Below are 25,610 nucleotides of genomic sequence, written 5' to 3' on the forward strand. Positions count from 1 at the left end.
TCTCTCAGCTGCAAAATATCACAGCCAGGAGGCTGGGCTCAAATCCAGTCCTCGTGACCCCTTCTTTCTCCCTCATGGATGCCACCTGAGCTGCCCTGTGCCCCGTGGGCAGCTGTGCCCTGCCTTCTTCAGGCTGCAGTTCCCACCCTCTCCCTCTCTCCACAGCTCAGATTTCCTTCTGGGAAGAAATAATTTTTTTTTTTCCTCGCAGAGATGACTCTATTCTCGTGGCCATAGATTACTCCTGACACCTAATTACTGTATATCATTGTGCTGTAAAATGATGATTGGAGGTGTCACTGTCCCAAATTTGCGCTCATAAAATACGTGTTCTTTTTGTTTTCCTCCTCTGCATTTGTCTGGGAGAAAAAACAGGCGAATTTATTCCAACTTTTCAGAGGGACTTTAAAGCACAGGAACAGAGGAGTTTTAGAGGTGGGTGGTTTTAAAAATACCCTGCAGAGGCAGGAGGCCCCAGTCGTGCTGAGTTTGTGTGGCCAGGAGGAAACAAAGACCTTGGTGAAGATGCTGACTCGTAACCTGCATTTCTCTAACTTTGCTGGTCTGGAAAACCCCCCTCTTCTAGCCTTTCTCCTTTCCTGTCATCCCCATCATCCCTCCCTGCCACCAGTCCCCTCTAAGAAAGCACTGGAATGTGGTGGGAAAGGTTCCCATTCTAAGGTCACCTTGATTGGAGTTCAAATCTTGCCTCTGCTGCTTTCCTGCCCCGTGACCTTGGGAGAGCAATGCCACCAATGGAGTCTTGGTTCTACTATATATAAAAAATTTTGTTGTTGTTCAGTCGTGTCTAAGTTGTGTCTAAGTCATGTCTGACTCATTTTTGACCTCATGGACTGTAGCTCACCAGGACCCTCTGTCCAGGGAATTTTCTGGGCAAGAATACTGCAGTGAGTTGCCATTTCCTCCTCCAGGGGATCTTCCTGACACAGGGATCGATCTCATGGCTCCTGCTGTGTCTCTTGCATTGCAGACAGATTCTTTACTGCTGAGCCATTGGGGAAGCCTACAGGGAATAACGAATACTACCTCTATCTCACACGGCTGCTAAAGAGAATTGAATTAAAAATGAGAATTAAAAATGAAACAACCATAGAGATAAAGCACCTACTAAGGGTCTGACACAAAAGAGGGTTCAACAAATATTTGCTCCTTGTCCTTCCCTCTGAAAGTTCTCCAGTCTGTTCCCCCTAAAAGTGAAAGTGTTAGTTGCTCAGTTGTGCCCAACTCTTTGCGACTCCATGGACTGGGGCCCACCAGGCTCCTCTGTCCATGGGATTTCCCAGACAAGAATACTGGAGTGGGCTGCCATTTCTTTCTCCAGGGGATCTTCCTGATCCAGGGATTAAACCCAGGTCTCCTGCATTGCAGGCAGATTCTTTACCGTTTGAGCCACCAGGGAAGCCCTAAGAGGACCTTAAAGTTTTAGAACCTGGTTATCATGCTTCTTTTCCTATAAGCTCAGGCTGCAACTGGGAGCCATAAGATAAGCAATCTGATTAAACTGGTTGCCCCTTGGGGAGAGGGGTGGTTGTCCCTTTAGCCCCCAAAAGGCATCAACAAGGACATTTTGAAAGAGCAATCTTATTTACCAGTGGAAGAACCAGGAAAGTCAGCCTGTCCCATCACCCTCCCCATACACAAGCTCCTGCTGGGGCCTTCCAGCCTCTCTATCACCTCTGATATGGGTGAGATGTTTACATCCCAAGGAGTCATTCAGAGTTCCCCTCCTTCAGGCTTCAAGCTGGGACCCCAGCTCTTGCACAGCAAATATTTCCCCTGGGCTATGGGGGTAATGTTTTTAAAAACAAAATAACCCGTGCACCCAGACAAGTGAAGTGAAAGTCGCTCAGTTGTGTCCAACTGTTTGTGACCTCATGGACTATACAGTCCATGGGATTCTCCAGGCCAGAATACTGGAGTGGGTAGCTGTTCCATTCTTCAGGGCATCTTCCCAACCCAGGGATGGAACCCAGGCTTACCCGCATTGCAGGCAGATTCTTTACCAGCTAAGCTACCAGGGAAGCCCGTCCAGACCAACCTGCAGGTAATTCCCAGCTGTAGCAGGGGACTTGAGGCCTTCCAGGTACGGGTGGCAATGGCACCCCACTCCAGTACTCTTGCCTGGAAAATCCCATGGACGGAGGAGCCTGGTAGGCTGCAGTCCATGGGGTTGCGAAGAGTTGGACACGACTGAGCGACTTCACTTTCACTTTTCACTTTCATGCACTGGAGAAGGAAATGGCAACCCACTCCAGTGTTCATGCCTGGAGAATCCCAGGGACGGGGGAGCCTGGGGGCTGCCGTCTATGGGGTCGAACAGAGTCAGACACGACTGAAGCGACTTAGCAGCAGCAGCAGCAGGTGCGGATGGACACCACGGCTGCCACAGGGCTGTCACCCTTACACCGGCTCACCTCTGCTCAGCAAATACCTCAGTGGAGAAGCCACTCTGCTTGAGTGCCTTCCTCAGCCTAGCTTGAGGTGCTTGTTTTCTACTCTGAGACCTCTCTGTACTGGACTTCTCTCAATCAACTCTCGGTCACTGGACAGATGGGTCTGGCTACCCTCGGGCCAGGGATCCTGACTTTGAGGGCACCCGCATGTTCTTCAGGCCTGTTCACTGTCTGTTTCCTGGGCTGGCAGCTTCACCAGGGCAGTGGCTCCGAGGTGCCTAGTATAGTGTCTGGCACACAGTAGGTGTTGAGTGAACAGTCATAGTAACACTGAACCAAGACTTCCTGCCAGGTACTGTTTGGAGCACTTTACACATATCCGTTCATGAAATCTTCACAACAATCACATAAAGTGGGTACTATTATCATCCTGGTATGATGATTAAGAGCAGTAATCCTGGAGCTAGGTTACCCGGATTCCTGTCCTGACTCTACCACTTATTGGTTAAGTTACTTAGCCTTTCTTTCTCTCTGTGTGTGAGTGTGTGCTCAGTCATGTCCGACTCTTTGTCCTCTGTCTGTGGAATTTTCCAGGCAAGAATACTGGAATGGGTTGCCATTTCCTCCTCCAGGAGATCTTCTCCACTCAGGGATCGAGCCCGCGTCTCTTGCGTCTCCTACATTGGCAGATGGATTCTTCACCACTGAACCACCTGGGAAGCCCTTTCTGTGCCTTACTGTTAAATAGGGATAATAACTGTACCTACATCACAACGCTTAGAGCAGGAAATGGCAATCCACTCCAGTATTCTTGCCTGGAAAATCCCACGGACAGAGGAGCCTGGCGGGCTGCAGTCCATGGGGTTGCAAAGAATTCCACGTGACTTAGGGACTGAGCACACATCACAACGGAGTTGCAATGTAGCTAGATGAGTTCACATACACAAAGCGTTATATATTAGGCATTATCCTCACTTTTCGGTGGCAAAGATTGAGACACAGAGAGTTTTGTTAACTTTTCCGAGGTCATACAGCTGAGAAGAACAAAGTATGACTCAAACCCAGTTGCTGGGGCTCTATAGTCAAGGCTCTTAACCACTTCACTGTGCTGGTCTTACGGAAACCTGGCTCCCTCCTGGGAACACTGTGAAGGTCTCCCTCATCTAAAACACGCAACTATAAAGGTGTGTTTAAGCGTCTTACACCGCCCGCGCCAGCCGCGGTGTGTCTGAGTCCGTGTGTTCAGTGTGAGCGCCGTGAGAGTGCCCGCTGATGCTCACGCGGGAAGGGAGGGGTCCCCCCAACTCTGGGTGGGCGCGGTCAGTGGGGCTCGCCTCGCCGCCAGCCTCCAGAGCAGCGACTCTTCCCGTGGCCAACAGGGGTCAGCCGTAGCCGCTGTTGGCGCCTCTTGAGCGATGAGCGGCTGCCAAGAGCGGAACACAGCTCGGCTGGGTGCGCGAAGGACCCTTGGAGGTCATGCGCCCTTCGAGGCCCCCCGGGAGGAGGAGGTCCCGCCCAAAGTCACCCAGGGGTGCGTGTTAACAGTGCGGGAACCCAAATCCCTTCGTCCTTGGCTCTTCCCTAAAGCCCAAGAGGCCAGTTTGAAGGGGCTCTAGAAACCGGGAGGTTTGGATCTCTGGAAGGTTCCACCGGAGGTGTTGGTCCTAGTAGCAGTTGTACAATGGACGTGCTGTGTGACCTTGGGTAGGTTGTCACCCTCTCTAGTCCTACAGTCCGTCCAAGGAGAGGGTCCCGGGGGCCGACGCGTCTTGTGATTCTAGAGAGGGTCTCTCTGTCAATACTTCATCCTCTGGCCCTGAATGGTCCAGAGTCGGCCCCGCTGGGGTCGGAGCCTGCGGGTGACAGCCACGCGCGCCGGGGATCCATCCGGTTATCCGGAGCTCAGCGCGGGGCCGGTTGGGAGCGGAGAGCCCGGCGTCCGGCAGGGGGCGCTGCCGCACTGCGCGCGGTTCCCCGCGCGTTCTTTCAAGGACAGCGTGGACGCGGCGGGCGGCGCAGGGGCAGTGGCTGGCCGAGCCCGGCCGCGCCCACACTCCTGCTGTTGTAGTTCCCAGACACTGTCTGGGGCGTCGGGACTGGGGGTGAGCCATCCGGTGCACCCGCTGGTCCTCAGCAGGTTTCTGGAGCTCGGTGTGTGGGTGGGGGAAAGGGGCAAGGAACAAACTCTGGGAGGTCTGGCCTCATTCGCTCTTTGACCTTGAGAGATCACTGCCCTTGTCTGAGCCTCGGTTTCCTGCCTCGCAAGGGAGTTTCTAAGAAGCGGATGAGATACTGCATGTGAAAATGCTTTAGGAAATCTGAGGCCCAGGCCAGATGCTCTTACTGAAAAAATAGCTCTACCTGCTCACCCAATCCACCCTGCCAGTTCTGCCCGCGGGTAGTAATCGTTTGAGCCCTTTTAACTTGTTTTCTAATGTTTACTTATATTTTTTGAACTAAAATGCTTATACTGCTGCTTCTCAATTTACCAGTTTCAGACATTGCCTATTGTCTGCCCGTTGGAATAAATAAAGAATTAGCTGTGTTCCAATCCCATTCCCCTGCCCAGTATATTTGGAACACTATATTTAGGTAACTCAGTGATCAGCCTTCCTATTAAGAAAATGTGGCTCTTCATTTCCGCAAATGTTGTATCAGAATTGCCTTACACCTCTCAACCCATATTTCCCCCCAACAAAACCTCCGTCATGTTCCACATTCTGACTTGGGCCTCCTTCTCCCAGAGATGTTCCCTCCCAAACTGCACTGGCCAGCTGTCTGCTGGGGCTCTTTTCCCCAAAGCTTTCTTCCCATGTTCCTGTTTCTTGGGCCTCTGTCTGGCTCTGTTTACTCCCTTCTTTGGGAAACTCCAGTTGTCTCTTAAGAAATTGGGCAGGGGTGGGAAATTTTCATGTGTGTGGACTTAATCTATATTCTACTCTTGTACTTGATTGGTAATTCAGCTAAGCATAGAATTTTAGGTTGAAAATTATTCTCCTTCAGAAACTCTACGCTCTGCTCCATTGTCTTCTGCACCTGGATTTACTGTTCAGAATCTTTGTGCTTTCTGATTCCTTATTTCATGTGTAACTTCTCTCTCTTCTTCTCCCTCTCTGTTTTTTAGGGTTTTCTGTTTATCCTTGGAATTCTGGAATTTCAGAATGCATGTGACATATTTGTGACTCTCATTCATTGGGCTAGTCCCTGGGTGGCCCTTTTCAATCTAGAGACTCATGTCCTTCAGTTCCATGGAGACAAAACACTGTTTTCTTTAATAATTTTCTTCTTCCTCTTTCCTCTCTGAAGCGCCTATGAGTTGGATCCTTCCTCGCCTCTTTTCTCCTATTTCCTTTGTCCTTCTCTCTCTGTTCTGCTCTCTAGATTATTTCCTTAAATTTATGTCCTAATCCTTCTATTGAATTTTTAAACTTCAGCTATTATATTTTTAATTTCTAAGGGTTCTTATTTGTTCCCTGTTCTCTCCCAAATAAAACAATTGAAATAGCTGCTTTATTTATCTCTCAGAATATTACTTAGTGATTTTCTCCTCCTGTTCCCTGGCTTATCTCTGTCTCCTCTAGTTGACCTGTTTTGTTTGTTTGATTTATTGTGGTCTCTCTCAGACTCTGTGTCCCTCCCCATGTTGGAGATGTTGCTGATATTTAGTGATCTTAGGTTTCTGTACACAATTAGGATGAGAGTCCAAGAAGTTGACTGACTTTTGTGGAGGCAGTTGTACCAGTTTCCCTTTAGGTGGATCAGATAGGGTCTGGCCTTTTGGTTGGGAGACAGATAAATATCAACAAGGGAAGTTTTTTTCTCTGGGACTACTCTGTAAGGCAGGATGGATGTGGTTAAAAGCATGGATTCTGGAGCCAGAATACCTGGGTTTGAATCCCATCTCTGCCACTTACTAGCTGTATGACTTTGGACAAGTCAATTAATCTCCCTGTGCCTCAGTTTTCTATTGTAAATTAGACCTAATAAGAATATTACCCCATGGGTTGTTGGGTTTGTAAAGCTATTATCCTGGTACATAGTGATGGGTCTTGTGGTCACTGTTTCAGCCTTATTCTCTGCAGAGAATAAGGTCAGACCACCGGGCAGATTCTCAGTTAATCCTCCTGTTTTCTGCCCTTTCTGGCCTCAAAATCTCATCTTCTATTCCGTGCCCCCTTCCCAGTTCAGCAGAGCCATTGACTTTCTTCTCAGTGGCATACCTTCTGCGGGTCTTACGTGATTCAGTAGAAACTAGTACAAATTTAGTTCATCAAAAATTGTTCCATGCAAGAAATCATTGAAAAATAAAATACTTTCTAATTTTTAATCATTGAAAAATTAAATTGTAAACATTTAATTTTAACCCCAAACATACAAATGCCTATTCTTTTTTCTTTGAGTATGGGTCTATTCATGGGAATTCTGTAAGGTCTTTCTTGTGCAAACCCCAGTGCTTAAAGCATTGTCTACCAGATCCTGGTTTGCTTCTTTATAGTACAGCTAAACTTACAGGAGCTTATGGAACAATCTGAACGCAGATTCCTTCTAGATTTATATAATTTCCTTCCAATCTGTTACAATTGCTTGTCTGTAACTTATCTGAACATGTTTTTAAATAGCAATCTGCCTTCACTGAGTTTTTCAAGGCTTTCAACTTAGTTTCATAAAATAACTCCCTTTCACTATCATATTTTATTGGCTTATTAATATTAAATTGACTCACATAATTACAAGAGCAAGTATAGCTGGCATAAACAGGTTTGGGAATAAACAATTGTTTCTGGGAAAAGCAGATGAATTAACTGCAGGAGATATTATATGGGCATTCTGAGGAACATTCTACCAGACAGGGGTATTCAGCTCCCAAAGTATGTAAAGAGAAGGCAAGTGTGGCTATTCTGAGAGCACTCATTCAGCGGTGGTGGAGTGTGAGAGCTTAGGTCCCATCACTCTGCAACATAAGTACCACTCACTCCTCTGACCCCTTTCAATCTTACAGAAATTCATTGAACTTTCTCATCCATTATGACTCCTTTTCTTTGCTTCCTGTCCTCTGGGTTTATATCTTCTCTTTTCCTTATTGTCATTTTAGGGGAGGGGGTGCAGAGAGAGAGACAAGATAAGCATTAAAGTTCAGCTGCCATTTTTATCCAGACAGTTTCTCTTATTTAAGACTCCCAGCATCCAGCGAGTGGCAGAGACTGTTATTATCTCCACAGAGGTCACACAGCTGTAAGTGACAGAAGCAAGTTTCAAACTCAGGTCTGTCAGAGGCTGTAGTGGATACTGCGGTGTTTTGCTTGGATCCCCTCCCCAGGGTCAACGCACCATCCTCCAACTGCTGGGAATGTTGGTTGCTGGTGGCTCACTGAAAGTTGTCCTTGGCTGTAGGAACTGCTTCGCCCTTACATGTGCTTCATCTCAAGGGATCACTGTGGCTAGGAAGGGGCCTTGTGCCCATGTGGGAGTATAAGAGCCCAGCCGTCTTCCCTCATTTGGATGCTTCTGAGGGGCCATCTCAGATCCAGGGCTCTCTGTGGGATCTGCTGAGATACCAGTTGCAATTCACTGTGGGTCAGCTTGTGTCTCTGCCCAGTTACAGGGGTGTTTCCAGAGAGGACTCCCCAGTAAGCCTTCTGTACACAACTCCTCACTTGAGAGTCTGTTTGTGGGAAACCCAATGTCAGGCAGAAGCCATGGTCCTTGATTTTTTGCTGCCTTGTCTGGTAATGGAGATCCTGAACTCCCAGGCTGTCTTGGGGCAGGATTCATCAGTAGGGTGAGGAAAGCTGGGCCAGGCTGTCTTGGGGCAGGATTCATCAGCAGGGTGAGGAAAGCTGGGCTGAGGGTGGTTGTTGCAGAGCTCAGGACCGGTGGGGGTGGCTGACATCCATGCAGGATGGGCAGGGGTGCACTATAGGTGGTACTAGTGGTAAAAAAAAAAAAAAAAAAATCTGCCTGCCAATGCAGGAGATATAAGAGACACAGATTCGATCCCTGGGTCAGAAATATCCCCTGGAGGAGGGCGTGCAACCCACTCCAGTATATTTGCGTGGAGAATCCCCATAGACAGAGGGGCCTGGGGGGCTACAGTCCATAGGGTTGCACAGAGTTGGACACGACAGAAACTGCTTAGCACGCATGCACAGTTGGAGGGCAGGGCTGTGTGGTGGGAGATGAGCTGAGCAGGCGGATGCTAAGGAGGGATTTACAGTCATAAGAGGTTTTACGTAAGGAATGAGTTGATCTGATCTGTGATTGAGCGAGATGAACTTGACTGTAAGATGGATGGGAAGGGGCCGGTGGGGACAGGGAAGGCTATGAAGGGGCAGCTACAGTGGTCCAGGAGACAGAGAGAGGCCTGGTTCAGGGCAGTGAGGAAGCAGAGATGGTTCTCAGTGACGGGCTGCTCCCCACCCCCCCAGAACCCCAGCCTCTACTACCCTGTTCTTTTACTGTACTTTCAGATGTGCCGCATAATCAACTTACTTGTTATGGTTATTGTTCGTCTCCCTCCACTACAATGTAAGTTCCTCAAAGGCAGGGATTTTTCTGATTCGTTTATTGACATGTTGTCAACCATAAAAGAGTATTCGGCACACAGCAGGTGCTCGGTAAATAATAATGGATGGAGAAGGGATGGGGGATCCTTGTGAGGTGTGAGGGACTGGGACATGGCATAAAGATTAGTCCTTTGGCTTCTGCCTGGGTGCATGGGTGGATGGTGGGGGCTTCGTGATATGAGGTTTGGGGAGTTCCATTTTTCAGGAACTGAGGGGGCAGATATGGGAGATGGGAGGAGTCCCCACTGCTGATGTCCAGCAGATCTCAGTTCTTGTAAACTTGAATTTTTCACTGTTGCTAGGAGTGATGGGCTGTCTGTGGGATGACCAGTGGGCTTGGCATGAAAAAGGTCCTCCATTTGTAGTTAAAAATGCTACTTACCTTTTGCCTCCTTGTCCCAGTTCCTCTTAGCTGAGAACCCTGATCCCTGAGTTCTGCTGGTGTCTCTGCTGGGGATAAGCTCTGTGCTCGCCAAGCCTCAGTTTCCCTGGCAGGTGAGATGAATTCATTTCTCTGAGAAACGCTCCTGGCCCCCACCCTGTCAAGGTCTCCTCCCTTCTCTCATGGTTTCCAAGGTACCGAATGCTGCATCATGTCTGGTCACCATGGGACTGGGAAGCTGCTTGTCACAGATACAGAACTGAGTTATGGACTGGAAACAGGGCAGAGACAAACAATTGCTTTCCCAGATAGGCAGTGTAGAGGATAGAGCTCTGGTTGTGTTGGAACTTGTCAGCTAGGTTTTGGAGTTTTTTTAAAAATGATCTTTCCAAGATGCACTGATTCTGCCTGGATGCTTAAATGAGGGAGTTTGGCATCTTGAAATCAATGTGTGCAAAACCCTATTTATCATTGCTCCTCACAAGCTGCTTTTCCTGCTCTCTCTGTGTCTCTCTCTCGATGGCATCACTGTCCTCCCCTCTGCATGATTGTAACCCCCTCCTGCTTCCGTATTCTCTTTCTTTCGTTGTTGCTATTGCTTGGAAATATCTTTGTTTTGCCTTTGCTCTTTACAAAAAGATTTATTATGGAAAGTCCAAGTTCATACAAAAGTAGAGGGAGTAATGAACCCCTGTGAACGTCACCCAGCTTCATAGTCGTCAACCCACAGGCTGCCTTGTTTTATCTACTCCTGCCCACTCTCCTCACACTTCCATGCCCCCAGATTATTATTGTGTAAAAAAATTATTTGTTTATTTACTTATGTTGAGCTCGGTCTTCATTGCTGCATGTGGGCCCTCTCCAGTTGCCGCAAGTGGGGGCTACTCTTTGTGGTATCCAGGCCTCTCCTTGCAGCGGCCTCTCTTGTGGAGTGCAGGCTCTAGGTGCATGGGCTTCGGTGGCAGCACGTGGGCTCAGTAGTTGTGGCTCAGGGCTCTAGAGTGTGGGGTCAGTAGTTGTGGAGCATGGGCTTAGTTGCTCTGAGGAATTGTGGCATGCTCCACGGGATCTTCCTGGACCAGGGATTGAAGCCGTGTCCCCTGTAGCAGCAGGAGGATTCGAATCCACTGTACCACCAGGGAAGTGCCCACGGATTATTTATATATATGTGTGTGTGTGTGTATACATATATAAAATAACTTTTGGATGGCATCACTGACTCGATGGACATGAGTTTGAGCAAGCTCCAGGAGTTGGTGCTGGACAGGGAGGCCTAGCGTGCTGCAGTTCATGGGGTCATAAGAGTCAGACAAGAGTGAGCAACTGAACTGAACTGTTAACCTTTCTAGCCAGTCAATTCTCGAATACATATATTTTTTAAAAAATAAGTATGTGAAATATCTTTTCAAATGAACAATAAAAACATTTATTGAAAGAATAATGTTAATGAATGGGAAAAATAGCAGTTATTAGATACCTGTCTATAAGTAGGTACTCTTAAGCATTATGCATGTGAGTTAATTTAATACTTTAAAAATTGTTCTGAAATATGTGCCATTATTATTCCCAGTTAGCAAATGGAAAAAAAGATGAACTAAGTATCAGAGATGAAGGGTCATACAATAGATGGAGTTGCCTTAAAATCAGTCTGTCTGAATCCCCTAGACTCTTTTTAAAGCAAAGCCTAGCTTAGACAAAATATCATCAGGCCTATAAATATAAGAATACATTAAAATACATAGCTATAAACATAAACTAGTCACAAAAAGACAAACACCATATGATTCCACTTACAGGAGGTACTTAGAGTAGTCAGAATCATAGAGACAGAAAGTAGAACGGTGGTTGCCAGGGGCTGGAGGGAGGGGAGAATGAGGAGGTAGTGTTTGATAGGTACAGAACTCAGTTTTACAAGATGAAGAGAGTTGTGGAGATGGATGGTGGGGGATGGTAGCACAATATTATGAATATATTTAATTCCACTGAACTACTAAAAATAGTTAAGATGGTGAATTTTATATTCTGTATATTTTACCACAATAAAAATTGGAAAAATACATAACTATAATATCATCAGGGGCTTCTCTGGTGGCTTGGATGGTAAAAAATCTGCCTGCCATGCAGAAGACCCGAATTAGATCCCTGAGTCAGGAAGATCCCCTGGAGAAGGAAATGGCAACCCATTCCAGTATTCTTGCTTGGAGAATCCCATGGACAGAGGAGCCTGGTGATCTATAGTCCATGGGGTCACAAAGAACTGGGCATGACTGAGCAGCTAAGTGTGCATGATATCATTACCATACCTAAAAATAAAGAATTCTTTAATGTCATCAAATATGCAGTTAGTGTTCAAATTTCCTGAGTTAGTTCATAATTTTGTTTCTTTAAAATTTTATGTGATTCAGAATCCAAGTTAGTTCTGTATATTGCAATTGGGTTATAGTGTCTTTTAAGTCTTTTTTAATCTGTAGGTTACTCCTCCTGTTTTTCCCTAGCTCTATATTTGTTGAGGAACCTTGGTTGTTTATCCTGTTTGCCACATCTGGACTTTGCTGCTTGTATCCCATGGTGTCCTTTGATATGGTCATTTGTCCCCTGTATTTGCTGAATGCTGCTGCTGCTGCTGCCAAGTCGCTTCAGTTGTGTCTGACTCTGTGGGACCCCATAGACGGCAACCCACCAGGCTCCCCCATCCCTGGGATTCTGCAGGCAAGAACACTGCAGTGGGTTGCCATTTCCTTCTCCAATGCATGAAAATGAAAAGTGAAAGTGAAGTCGCTCAGTCGTGTCCGACTCCTAGCGACTCCATGGACTGCAGCCCACCAGGCCCCTCCGTCCATGGGATTTTCCAGGCAAGAGTACTGGGGTGGGGTGCCATTGCCTTCTCCATATTAGGAGTTAAATCTAGAGGCATCATCAGATTTGAATTCTGAGCAAGAATACTTCAGAGGTGGGGTGAACTTTTACCATGAGGCACAAAATTGTCTAATCATCACATCTCTTTTTGTTATTAGCTGCCATCAATCCATTACTTCCTCAGCATTTGCACAATAATTATAGTCTGTCATTAAAATAATTTTTGAAGATCTTATAGGTTTTATTCAACAATTCATGAGTTGGGCAGGATCTTATCTAGCAGAGAGAAAGGAGCTCTGAGGACCTATACAAAATAAAAGAACTTTACAGGCAGAAGGGAACAAACTGGTTGTGGCAAGGTCACCTTCCTTTAAGGGGTCGACAGGGGTCTATCAGGCAGATTGACTCACTAGTTGTGACTAGGTAGTTCCTGATTGACTGGTTTAAGATTTCATTCTTGGGAGAGGCTGAAACTAAGTAATTAAATATTAAGTCTTGGTTTGATGACATGGGGCTTAGCATAAGTGATTCCATTTTGGGATGTTGTCAACTGAGAGAGCCTAATGGAGATCTGATCAAAATTTAGGGGCTTAGCATCACTCCTTGTTACTGTCCTGAAGTTCTTACAGTTTTTTTCTAGTTTTGTATGAGGTTCACAGGTTATAATATCTTTTTGCAGAATCTATGTGGTATTTACAGTTCATAATTTCAAATTCATGTGCACGCTAAGTTGTCTCTGTCATGTCCAACTCTTTATGACCCTGCAGACTGAGGCTTCCAGGCTCTTCTGTCCTTGGGATTTTCCAGGCAAGATTACTGGAGTGGGTTGCCATTTCCTCCTCCAGGGGATCTTCCGGACCCAAGGATTGAACCCGCATCTGTCTACTGCATTGGTAGATGGGTTCTTTACCACTAGTGCCACACGGGAAACCCATTTTTGGTCATTTTCTTCATTCCTTTTCTGATGTTCCAGTCCTAGGAAGATAATTTACTTGGTAATTAATGGCTGCAAACATGCATTTAAAGAGTTTGAGAGAATACAGTGCATTAGGGAGACCATTATGAGTATTATAAACAAGATAATTTCTAATATGTGGAGTGCACTTCAGAGCTATGGTCCCCAAGGCCCAAATATCAATGCCAAATAAGTCAAAGAAAGATCTCATTGATTTCTTGGCCAAGTGACTTGTTCAGTGATCTTAAGCAGCTGAACTTCAACTTCCCCACAAGTGTTAATCCAGTGGCAGCAAGTAGTATTGGCCACAGCAGACACCTCCTTGCTTAGCTGAAAGATTAATCAAGGACTCTCCTATTATCATGGAGAAGGCAATGGCACCCCACTCCAGTACTCTTGCCTGGAAAATCCCATGGATGGAGGAGCCTGGTAGGCTGCAGTCCATGGGGTCGCTAAGAGTAGGGCATGACTGAGCGACTTCACTTTCACTTTTCACTTTCCTGCATTGGAGAAGGAAATGGCAACCCACTCCAGTGTTCTTGCCTGGAGAATCCCAGGGACGGGGGAGCCTGGTGGACTGCCATCTATGGGGTCGCACAGAGTTGGACATGACTGAAGCGACTTAGCAGCAGCAGCAGCAGCATCCTATTATCAAGAACAACTTTGGCCAAAGAGGCTTAGGAATTTTGTCTGACAGCTATTGCTTTAGCGTGAATTTTGCAATATCTTTAAGAATTGAGGAGAGGTTCCTGATTATAGCCTCATTCCTACTCACTACTATGGAGGGAAGTAGGGATCTGCCAAAGGAAGAGAATCCTGAATCATGAGTGCCTCTGGTAGGACCTTTCTAACTTGATGAAGTAAATTCAGGGAAGTTGACCAATGAGGTGTTTCAGTTTGAGTGTGGGCAGTCTGGGGGCACAGTTGGATAAGAGGATTGCTAAGTGATGTGCTAGCCATCTAGGCATTCATAGCCTCAAGAGGAATGATAACCACCACAGGATCACTTTTTCCTTTGTTCTTTAGCTGGAGTTGTTTAAGGAGTAACATCCTCTCATAAACTATTTGGATACCCTGAGGTGCAGTTCATATAGGAAAAGCAGGAAAAATGCTTGATTCTTATCATTTATTTTCAATTTAAAAAATAACAGGTTGGTTTCCTAGCATTATCCAAAGGTGACGAATGAGATGATATTGTATCCTAATGAACTCATGGATTTAAATAAAAGGGATGTTTTTCAATCCATTTCAGTTTTTGTCTTTATTAATGCTCATATGGTCCTATCTTTTGGTTAATGGGAACCTCAACTGCCTTTGATTATAACCTCAGTAGTCCCTACTAGCTTCCTTGCTTTCTAGAATGACAGGGTGTTCCATTCTGTGCATTTCCTGCCCCAGGCCTGCAATCAGCCATTTCTCCAAGGGCTTGGAGCAAAAGGGAGTTTAGGTAGTTTAAACTAATTTAGCTCCTAGTTTAAAATGCTACTTACCAATTGTCTCCCTTTCTTTTTAGTGGGAAATGGTATTTAGAAACTGGAGTCTGAATACTAGGAGTATTTTTTCATATTATATTTGATACATCAGTTCAGTTCAGTCTCTCAGTCGTGTCTGACTCTTTGCGACCCCATGAATCGCAGCACGCCAGGCCTCCCTGTCCATCACCGTCTCCCGGAGTTCACTCAGACTCACATCCATTGAGTCGGTGATGCCATCCAGCCATCTCATCCTCTGTCATTCCCTTTTCCTCCTGCCCCCAATCCTTCCCAGCATCAGAGTCTTTTCCAATGAGTCAACTCTTCGCATGGGGTGGCCAAAGTACTGGAGTTTCAGCTTTAGCACCATTCCTCCCAAAGAACACCCAGGGCTGATCTCCTTCAGAATGGACTGGTTGGGTCTCCTTGCAGTCCAAGGGACTCTCAAGAGTCTTCTCCAACCCCACAGTTCAAAAGCATCAATTCTTCTGCACTCATCTTTCTTCACAGTCCAACTCTCACATCCATACATGACTACTGGAAAAACCATAGCCTTGACTAGACGGACCTTTGTTGGCAAAGTAATGTCTCTGCTTTTTAATATGCTATCTAGGTTGATCATAACTTTTCTTCCAAGGAGTAAGCGTCTTTTAATTTCATGGCTGCAGTCACCATCTGCAGTGATTTTAGAGCCCAGAAAAATAAAGTCTGACACTGTTTCCACTGTTTCCCCATCTATTTCCCATGAAGTCATGGGACCAGATGCCATGATCTTTGTCTTCTGAATGTTGAGCTTTAAGCCAACTTTTTCACTCTCCTCTTTCACTTTCATCAAGAGGCTCTTTAGTTCCTCTTCACATTCTGCCATAAGGGTGGTGTCATCTGCATATCTGAGGTTATTGATATTTCTCCCAGCAATCTTGATTCCAGCTTGTGTTTCTTCCAGCCCAGCGTTTCTCATGATATACTCTGCATATAAGTTAAATAAGCAGGGTGACAATATACAGCCTTGACGTACTCCTTTTCCTATTTGGAACCAGTCTGTTGTTCCATGTCCAGTTCTAACTGTTGCTTCCTGACCTGCATATAGGTTTCTCAAGAGGCAGGTCAGGTGATCTGGTATTCCCATCTCTTGAAGAATTTGCCACAGTGTATTGTGATCCACACAGTCAAAGGCTTTGGCATAGTCATTAAAGCAGAAATAGATGTTTTTCTGGAACTCTCTTGCTTTTTCCATGATCCAGCGGATGTTGGCAATTTGATCTCTGGTTCCTCTGCCTTTTCTAAAACCAGCTTGAACATCTGGAAGTTCACAGTTCACCTATTTGATACATACAAAAAGATATATACCATATATATAATTATGAAGCATCATCGTAAAAGGGCTACTCATCAGTCACCACCCACTTTAATAATCGGAAGCTTATCAACAGCAGTTCATTGTGTAGTTCTCCTTTCTTTATCGCAGCTTTCAGCTTCCATCTGAGAGGGTGGATTGTGTATTTATCATTCTCTTGCTTAAAAAAAAATTTATCTCTTACGTTTGTGTCCTTAAATATACATACCTATTTTATAGCTTTTTTGAGCTTTGTAAGAATGATATTGTGAAGAATGTTCTTCTATTTTCTGCCTTGATTTTGCCTTATGTAATTCAAAATAAATCTGAGAAATATCCTGTTGGTTTTTTTAAGCTGTAGTTCATTTGTTTTCATTGCTGTATGATAGTCCACTAAAGTAGTGTGACTATACTGTAGTAATTTTATCCATTCTCTTGTTTGTGGACATTTGAGTTGTCTCCAGTTTTTAGTACTACAAATATTTTGCTAAGATAATGCTGTTACAGGTATTCTTGTTCATGTCTCTGGTACACATGTGCAAGAATTTGTCTAGGGCAGTGGTTATCAAACATTTTTGTTTCAATATTCCAGAGAGCTTTTGTTTACATGCATTATATCTATAGATTTTTCTATATTAGAAATTAAAACAGAAAAATATAACTATATTATTTATTAATTCATTTAAAAATGGCAATAACAAACTCATGATATGTTAATATAAATCATATATTTTAAGTGAAAAATCACTACATTTACTAAGACAAATTAAGTAGAAGGAGTGGCATTATTAAATTTTTGCAAATGTCTTTAGTGTCTGGATTAATAGATGATAGCAGATTCTCATATCTACTTCCATGTTCAGTCTGTTGAGCTATCTTATGTTACACAGCTTCTATAAAACTCCTCTGTATTTTTGTGAGACAAGAGAGAAAAAGTCAAATAATGCCTTTCAAATATATTACAAAAGTGTTTTTGACCTTATGGATTCCCCTCAAAAGTCTCAGGGTCCCTGAACCACACTTAAAACTGCTGCGACTTCACTTTCACTTTCCACTTTCTTGCATCAGAGAAGGAAATGGCAACCCACTCCAGTGTTCTTGCCTGGAGAATCCCAGGGACAGAGGAGCCTGGTGGGCTGCCGTCTCTGGGGTTGCAGAGTCGGACATGACTGAAGTGACTTAGCAGCAGCAGCAAGGAATATTGGTCTAAGTGAAACTGCTGAGTCATAGCGGTTGCATATGAACATAGACAAATATTCAAGCTATATAAATTAATATTGTTTTCCAAAATAGTTGTAACAATTAACACTTCCATCACTAGCATCTGAGAATTTCCATGGATTCATATTTTACCCAACACTTGACGTTATCAAATATTCTGTTTTCACCCATGTAATGAATATGAAATGGTATTTCATATATCTGTACCCAGTTTCTTCTCATCTTAATACATCCTTCTCACACTGCTAGCTTAATATTTCTGTGATGACATTTTGATCATGTCATGTTTGTTCCTCCTGAAAATCTTTCAAAGGCCCTATTTTTTCTTTCTTTCCCTCAACACGTCTAGGAACAAATGTATCATTCCTCCAGTCAAGGCTCTTTCAGCAAAGACTGATTCAATCAGCGAAATATTCTACATGGTTACTAGTACATGTAATTTTACATGTATATTCTAGGCAAATGGAAATACTTGCTGTCCTCAAGGAGGCAATTTCACACTCCAAGTTTTTGCCTTGAATATACTTCAAGTGTACTTCAGTATACTTGAGTATACTTCAGCCTTGAATACCGTCTCTATTCTATCTACCTTCTGGAATCCATTCATTTCTGATGATGTTACTGGTATGCAGCTTCTCCCAAGAAGTCTTGGGGCTTCCCCAGTGGCTCAGTGGGTAAAGAATCTGCCTGCCGTGCAGAAGACACAGGAGATGAGGGTTCAATCCCTGGGTCAGGAAAGTCCCAAGGAGGAGGCCATGGCAACCCTATTCACTATTCTTGCCTGGAGAATCCCATGGACAGAGGAGCCTAGTGGGCTGCAGTCCATAGAGTTGCAAAAAGTCAGACACGACTGAAGCGACTGAGCACACATCAAGAAACATGCCCACATCTTTCCCTCTTCTGAACTCCACTACACAAGGCTTGTCTCTCTCTTATCCTTTCACCATACCGTCATGGATTCTAGTTAGGAGTGCTGTCCACCCCGGTCCAGGAGCTCCTTGAGGTCAGAGACCATGTCCTTTTGTCTTTGTGTTCCCCAAACCTCTAACATAAAATAGGGGCTAAACATCCGTTGATAATACAAGGTGCTTTCTGTTAAGGTTTTTTTTTTTTTTTTTAATGGCCAATATAGCAAATGAGGAAGCAGAGAGAATGGGCTGTGGGAGCTCAAAGCGGGTGGTGGGGTGCTGATGTAGACAGGGAAGGCTGGAACCAGCATGACTTGGAGTGGGCTTGGGAAAATGGGGCTGTGGATGATCAAAGTAGAGGCACATTGGGCCTGAGGCTGAGGAGAAGGAGAGATGTGGGCTGAAAACATAAAGCTAAAGGATTTGGGCCAGATTTCAATGCACAGAAACTGTGCATCCTTGGGACCAGTTCTTACTGCTGCCTATCCAGCAAGGGGATGGCCTGGCTGGAGCAGGGACCTGGGGCCAGCAAGAGATGAAATGTGGGCTCATCTTCTGGGGTGTCACACCAGTTGAAAAGGACTGGACCCCCAGAGACTCTGGTGGAGTTCAGACTTCAGAGGACTGCTGATCTGTGGGGTCCTTTCTGGGTTGGGGGAGTTTTGGAAGTTTCAAAGGTGATCAAGGACAGCTCATGAATGTGACTTCACTTTCTTCTCTGCTGCAGCCCTGCTCCATCTCTTGACCTTGGACTTCCCTGGTTCCCTCTCAGCTCGCTTTCTCCCCCAGGGCACCCACACTACTCAGAGCATCAGGCAGCCTCTCTCCTCTGCCCTGGTCTCCTCTTGCATTTACCTAGGTACAGAGGGGGTTGTTTGCCAAGATTTGGGCTCAGTCATGGGCTAGAATAATCAGTTGGGGGCCTGCCTTGGTTCTGTCCCAGCTCATTCAGGTGAAAGAGATTTCCCATGGCCTAGTCAGCTCTCAGAGTTGGGTTTGGGGTCAAGACTACATTTAAAAATCAGTGTAACCAAACCATTCCTTTTCTATTTATTGTCTGGATTCTTCCTTCACTCAAGGACTTGAAGGAGATAGGGAAGGGAGGGCAGGGTTTGGGCACAGGAATATCCAGTGGCACTTGGACTCACCCTGGTTTCTAATAGCATCCCCTGACCAATCAGAATAAGCACGTTTAGTGCTTACTGGGTGGGGGGTGGGGGGACAAATCTCGCTGAGGCCTTGGTCCCGTTCCGCTGAGAAGCAGTATCATGACCATCACCACCATCACTGTCAAACAGCTTCTCCTTACACAGCACACCTGTGTAGATCAGGTCTTGTGTCCTGTGTTAGGTATTTTACATGCAACAGTTCACTGGATCTTTGAATAACTTATAAAAGCAGGTATTATTACTCCCAGGGAGGGCTAAGTGAGGAAATGGAGGCTCAGAGAGGAGCAGTGACTTTCCTAAATTCACACAACTCCTAACTTGTGGAGTAGAAGGTAGAATCTCCTGCTCCCACCTCTTGGTTTAGGACTGTTAGTGCCAGAACAGGAGGTCACTATCCCATGGCTCCTGTGGGTCTGGGCTTTTTGAGAGAGATTGGGGCAAAGGGCAGGTCCAGCTCATAGGGCCAGTGTGTAGATCTAGCTGGCCCATCCAGACCCTCAGCCACCATAAATGCTACTTGCCCTCCCATTTGCCTTGCTGGAGTGGGGATTTCTGGCGTTGCTCATGGGATGCTGAAGCAGGAAAGGAGGAAGTAGGATCTGTAGGATGCGTGATCCGAAGCTTGTCACCTAGGCTATTGTGCCTCAGTTTCCTCTTTTGAAAATGAATACTAGGACCATCTCTGCTGCTGTCTCAGGACTTTTGTGCAGAAGAAGCAGTGCTACTTAACCATTCATTTGATGTCTCTGTGTTAAGTGTTATGCCAGACTCTATATATTATTTAATATACAGAAGACCTATACAAAAAAGATTTTAATGACCCAGATAACCATGATGATGTGGTCTTTCACCTAGAGCCAGGCATCCTGGAGTGTGAAGTCAAGTGGGCCTTAGGAAGCATCACTACGAACAAAGTGGAAGTGATGGGATTACAGCTGAGCTATTTCAAATCCTAAAAGATGATGCTGTGAAAGTGCTGCACTCAATATGCCAGCAATTTTTGAAAACTCAGCAGTGGCCACAGGACTGGAAAAGGTCTATTTTCATTCCAATCCCAAAGAAAGGGAATGCCAAAGAATGTTCAAACTACCACAGAATTGCACTCATCTCACACGTTAGCAAAGTAATGCTTAAAATTCTCCAAGCTAGGCTTCAACAGTATATAAACTGAGAATTTCCAGATGTTCAAGCTGGATTTAGAAAAGGCAGACAAACCAGAGATCAAATTGCCAATATCCGTTGGAGAGTAGAAAAAGCAAGAGAATTCCAGAAAAACATCTACTTCTTCATTGACTACACTAAAGCCTTTGATTATGTGGATCACAATAAACTGTGGAAAATTCTTAAAGAGATGGAATACCTGACCACCCTACCTGCCTCCTGAGAAATCTATATGCAGATCAAGAAGCAACAGTTAGAACCAGACAAGGAACAACAGACTGGTTCCAAATTGGGAAAGGAGTACGTCAAGGCTGCTTATTTAACTTATATGCAGAGTACATCATGTGAAACACCAGGCAGGATGAAGCACAAGCTGGAATCAAGATTGCCGGGAGAAATATCAATAACCTCACATATGCAGATGACACCTCCATTATGGCTGAAAGTAAAGAGGAACTAAAGAGCCTCTTGATGAAAGTGAAGGAGGAGAGTGAAAAAGCTGACTTAAAACTCAACATTCTAAAAATGAAGATCATGGTATACAGTTCCATCACTTCATGGCAAATAGATGGGGAAGCAATGGAAACAGTGACAGATTTTATTTTCTTGGGCTCCAAAATCACTGTAGATGGTGACTGCAGCCATGAAATTAAAAGATGCTTGCTCCTTGGAAGAAAAGCTATGACCAACCTAGATAGCATATTAAAGAGCAAAGACATTTCTTTGCCAACAAAAGTCCATCTAGTCAAAGCTATGGTTTTTCCAATAGTCATTTATGGATGTGAGAGTTGGACTATAAAGAAAGCTGAGCGCTGAAGAATTGATGCTTTTAAACTGTGGTGTTGGAGAAGACTCTTCAGAGTCCCTTGGACTGCAAAGAGATCCAACCAGTCAATCCTAAAGGAAATCAATCATGAATATTCATTGGAAGGACTGATGCTGAAGCTGAAGCTCCAATACTTTGGGCACCTGATGTGAAGAATTGATTCATTTGAAAAGACCCTGATGCTGGGAAAGATTGAGGGCAGGGGAAGAAGGGGACGACAGAGGAGGAGATGGTTGGATGGCATCACTGACTCGATGTACCTGAGTTTGAGCAAGCTCTGGGAGTTGGTGATGGACAGCTGCAGTCGCGTGCTGCAGTCCATGGGGTCACAAAGAGTCGGACACGACTGAGCAACTGAACTGAACTGAATCTTCACAACAACCCTGACCACTAGGTATTTTTTTGTCTCCATTTTACAGATGTAGAAGCTGAGGCTTGGAGAGGCTGCAAATCTTTGAGCTATGAAGTAGTAGAGCTGGGGTTTGAACCCAGGTCTATTTGGGCTACTGTGAGTTTTATAATAGTGGTGGTGCAGTGTGTGCTGGCATGTGCTGGGGTTTCACATGCTGACGGGCTCTGGGCACTGTGGTTTGCAGTAACAGTAGATAGGAGTGCAGGAGATAGAGCAGGTGGGTCAGACCAGCTAGTGACGCTTTGTTTGCCAAAAGGTATGACAGAGAAGAGAGAGGAAGATTGGGATCTCAGGAAGGATGGTGGTGGTGGCAGAGACCATGCCAGACTCTGTGCCAGATGCTAAGGTCCCAGCAATGGAGCTGACCTGGTCTTGCCCTCAGGGCACTCTGCTGTGGGAACTGACATCCCAACAGACACCAGTGGTGTGCTGTGTTCTATTAGGATGCAGAGGTTGCATCTGAAAAATCCTATGTTATAAAAAGTGAAATCATAGAGACAATTGCCTCAATGGGGAGAAAGAGGTTAAGGGCTAGGCAGTTTCAGACTTGCCATTCCAAAGTTATTTTTCCTTTAGAAACGTCAATAATAAAGGTGCTTTTACAGCTATAAGTGTATGGCTGTAAAACCTGAACATCACAGAGCAAATCCATCCTTAGACATCCCCACCCTTTTGCTTAACATGAACAGCCTTTCTTTTTCTATCACTGCGATATTGTCCTAGGACAGATTCCTCTCTCCTTCCTTTGCTTTGACTGTTCACTGCCAGAGAAACAAAGGGCCAAGCCCCTCTAAGGAAGCATCCTAGAGACATCAGGACTGTAGTCCCCCAACCCCCTCCACTCCCCCACCCCCACTGATTCCCCTGTAGCAGACTCTTCCTCTCCACTGTGTTATAACCAACCACGATTTGCTCAGTGTACACTGTGCCCTCTAATTAAAGGATCACATTATATTTAATTTGCACTTACAAATATCATCATAGGAGACAGTATTACCAGATGTGAGAAAAATAATGGGGGTATGGAGAGGCAGTATTGTGTCACCATGTAAAGTTAAGAAAAAAAAGTGGGGCTTCTGGAGCCAATCTTCATGAGTTGAAATCCTAACTTTGTCACTTACTAGCTGTGTGATCTTGGGCAAGTCACTTAGTCCTCCATGCTTCATCTCTAAAATGGGGAGAATGGTTGCATCCACTTGTCATGGTGATGAGGATTCAAAAAGTTAATGATTATAAAGCCTAAGCACAGAGCCTTGCACATAGTGAGTGCTCAATAAATGTTAGCGAGTCCATGGTGCAAAGAGAGGAGGATCCACTGAGCCTGGGGTATGGGGCATAGAGGGGTGAGGGAAGTCACTGTGGAGGAGGGGAGACCAGAGCTAGACTTGGAGAGTGGATGGGATTGGATAGGATGATGAAGCTGCGTGAACAGAGAGACACAGCAAGTCTCTTTTGGGGCCCCAAACAAGTCTGCAATGATCCAGGCCATGGTTTCTGCTTAACACCAGATGCTATAACAGACAAAACTCTAAAAAGTCAATAGCTTAACATAATAGGTGTTAATTTCTTGCTCATGTAAAGTTCAGTTAGGGACAGTGGGGGAGGAGGGGTACTCTGAACCTCACCAGTATTAATCCAGGCTCTACAACCTTCCCTGCATCTGCCAAGGTCACCCTGGGTGTTGACCTCCAGCTGGTAGATGGGGGAAAAGAGTATAGAGGGTCATGCCGGTGTTATTAAAAAATATTTGTATATCGGCTATGTCAGGTCTTAGTTGCGGTATGTAGGATCTTTTGTTGCAGCTCACAGACTCTCTAGTTGCTCCTCAGTATGTGAAATCTTGGTTCCCTAATCAGGGATAGAACCCGAGCACCTTCCACTGCAAGGCAGATTCTTAACACTAGACCACCAGGAAAGTTCCCACACAGGAAGTTTTTATGGGCGAAGTTTGGAAGTGACGCACATCACTTCCTCTTACATTTCATTGGCTAGACACATAGATATGGTGAGCTGCAAGGGAGTTTGGGTAATACAGTCTAGATGTGTTCCCAGAAGGAAGGCAAAATGGATTTGGGGGCTAGCTAGCTGGTCTCTGTCCCAGGTGCTGGGGGCTAAGAGGTGCACCCACCCATATGAGCAAGGGTCATTGGTTAGGACTTGGGGGAGGAGTTAACGAAACAGCTCCTGAAGGATCGGAAGACTGTGGGGAGCTACTGGAAAGGGGGGTCATCAGGGCAGTGGCATGGTCACAGAGTGCCAGGGATTAATTGGGTCCTTCCACTGCAAGGTAGAAGGATGTGGGAGGGTGAGGAGGAGAGATTGAATGTAGAAGACCAGTTAGGGGCTGTTGTAGGGTTTTAGGCAGGAGTTGATGAGGCCAGCACTCAGCCACGGCCGCAAGGATGGCAAGGAGGAGTGGTTTTGTGAGCGTTCACCAGGCAACAGTTACTTGGAAGACATCTGTTATTCTATGATCCTGTTGCTCAGAGCTGTGGAGAATGTAGGGGAAATGAACCAGGGCCTATCTGTTGGGAGCATATACTCTATTTACAGACATGAAACTGACAAAGATGTCTTTTAAGTGTCAAAACTTCGGAGTGAGCTGGTCAGGGGTATCCCAGAGTGGCCTTCTATGAACTTGAACACTGTCATCTATTTCTTCCATCTCTGCTCCCTGTTGCTCTCTCTCTCTCTCTTCCTTTCCAAGTTTCATCTTTGCTTCTCTTTGCATCTGACTGCATTCTCTCAGACAGGCTGCCCCCACCAGGCTAGAACCACAGCTGAAGGCAGGTCCAGGCTTGTATTCATACATCCTAGCAACAGAGAGGTATACATGTCTGATTATGGCTTAGAGAAGTGGTTCTCACACTGAGCGTGCATCAGAATCACCTAGAGGGCTTGTTAAAACTCAAACTGCTAGGCCCCAGAATTTCTGATTTAGTTGGTGTATTAGTTATCTGGCACTGCCGTAAGAAACCACCACAAGCCAGGGGAGCTTAAGCAAGAGAAATTTATTTTCTTACTTTTTTGGAGGCTAGAAGCCTGAGATCAAGATGTTGACAGGGTTGGTTTCTTCTGAGGGCCTCTCTCCTTGGTTCATAGATGGCCGTCTTCCTCTGGTGTCCTCATGTGCTCCTCCCTTGTGTGTGTCTGTGCCCTAATCTCTTCTTCTTACAAGGACACCAGGCATATGAGATCAGGGGCCGCTCCAACGACTTCACTTAACCTTAATTACTGCTTTAAAGACCCTATTTCCAGATATGTGTGTGTGTGCTAAGTTGCTTCAGTGTCTGATTCTTTGTGACCTCATGGACTGTAGCCCACCAGGCTCCTCTGTCCATGGGATTCTCCAGGCAAGAATACTGGAGTAGGCTGCCATGCCCTCCTCCAGGGGATCTTCCCGATCCAGGGATGGAACCTGCGTCCCTTACATCTCCTGCACTGGCAGACAGGTTCTTTACCACAGGTTCTTTACCTGGGAAGCCCATCTCCAAACATAGTCACATTCTACATGCTGAAGAGTTAGGGCTTCAGCATGTGAATTTGAGGAGGACACAATTCAACCCGTTAAGGTAGGTCTGGGGTGGGGTCCCGGAATGTGCTTTTCTAACAAGCTCCCAGGTGATGCGGGTCCAGGGACTGTACTTGCATAATCATTGGCTTAGGATGATTACTCCTCTTTCTGGCATATATGCACCTGAACAGGAGCAGACTTGGAGAAGGAAATGGCAACCCACTCCAGTATTCTTGCCTAGAGAATCCCTTTGACAGAGGAGTCTGGTGGGCTGCTGTCCATAGGGTCACACAGAGTCGGACACAACTAAAGTGACTTAGCAGCAGTGGCAGCAGCAGGAACAGACTTGGGCTCAAAGAATTATAAACATTAATTGGAAGGAATGCTGAACATTTGTTTTCTGTTCTTCAATTTCAACTTT

Source organism: Bos javanicus, chromosome 3 (assembly GCF_032452875.1).
Source record: "Bos javanicus breed banteng chromosome 3, ARS-OSU_banteng_1.0, whole genome shotgun sequence".
Taxonomy (NCBI): domain Eukaryota; kingdom Metazoa; phylum Chordata; class Mammalia; order Artiodactyla; family Bovidae; genus Bos; species Bos javanicus.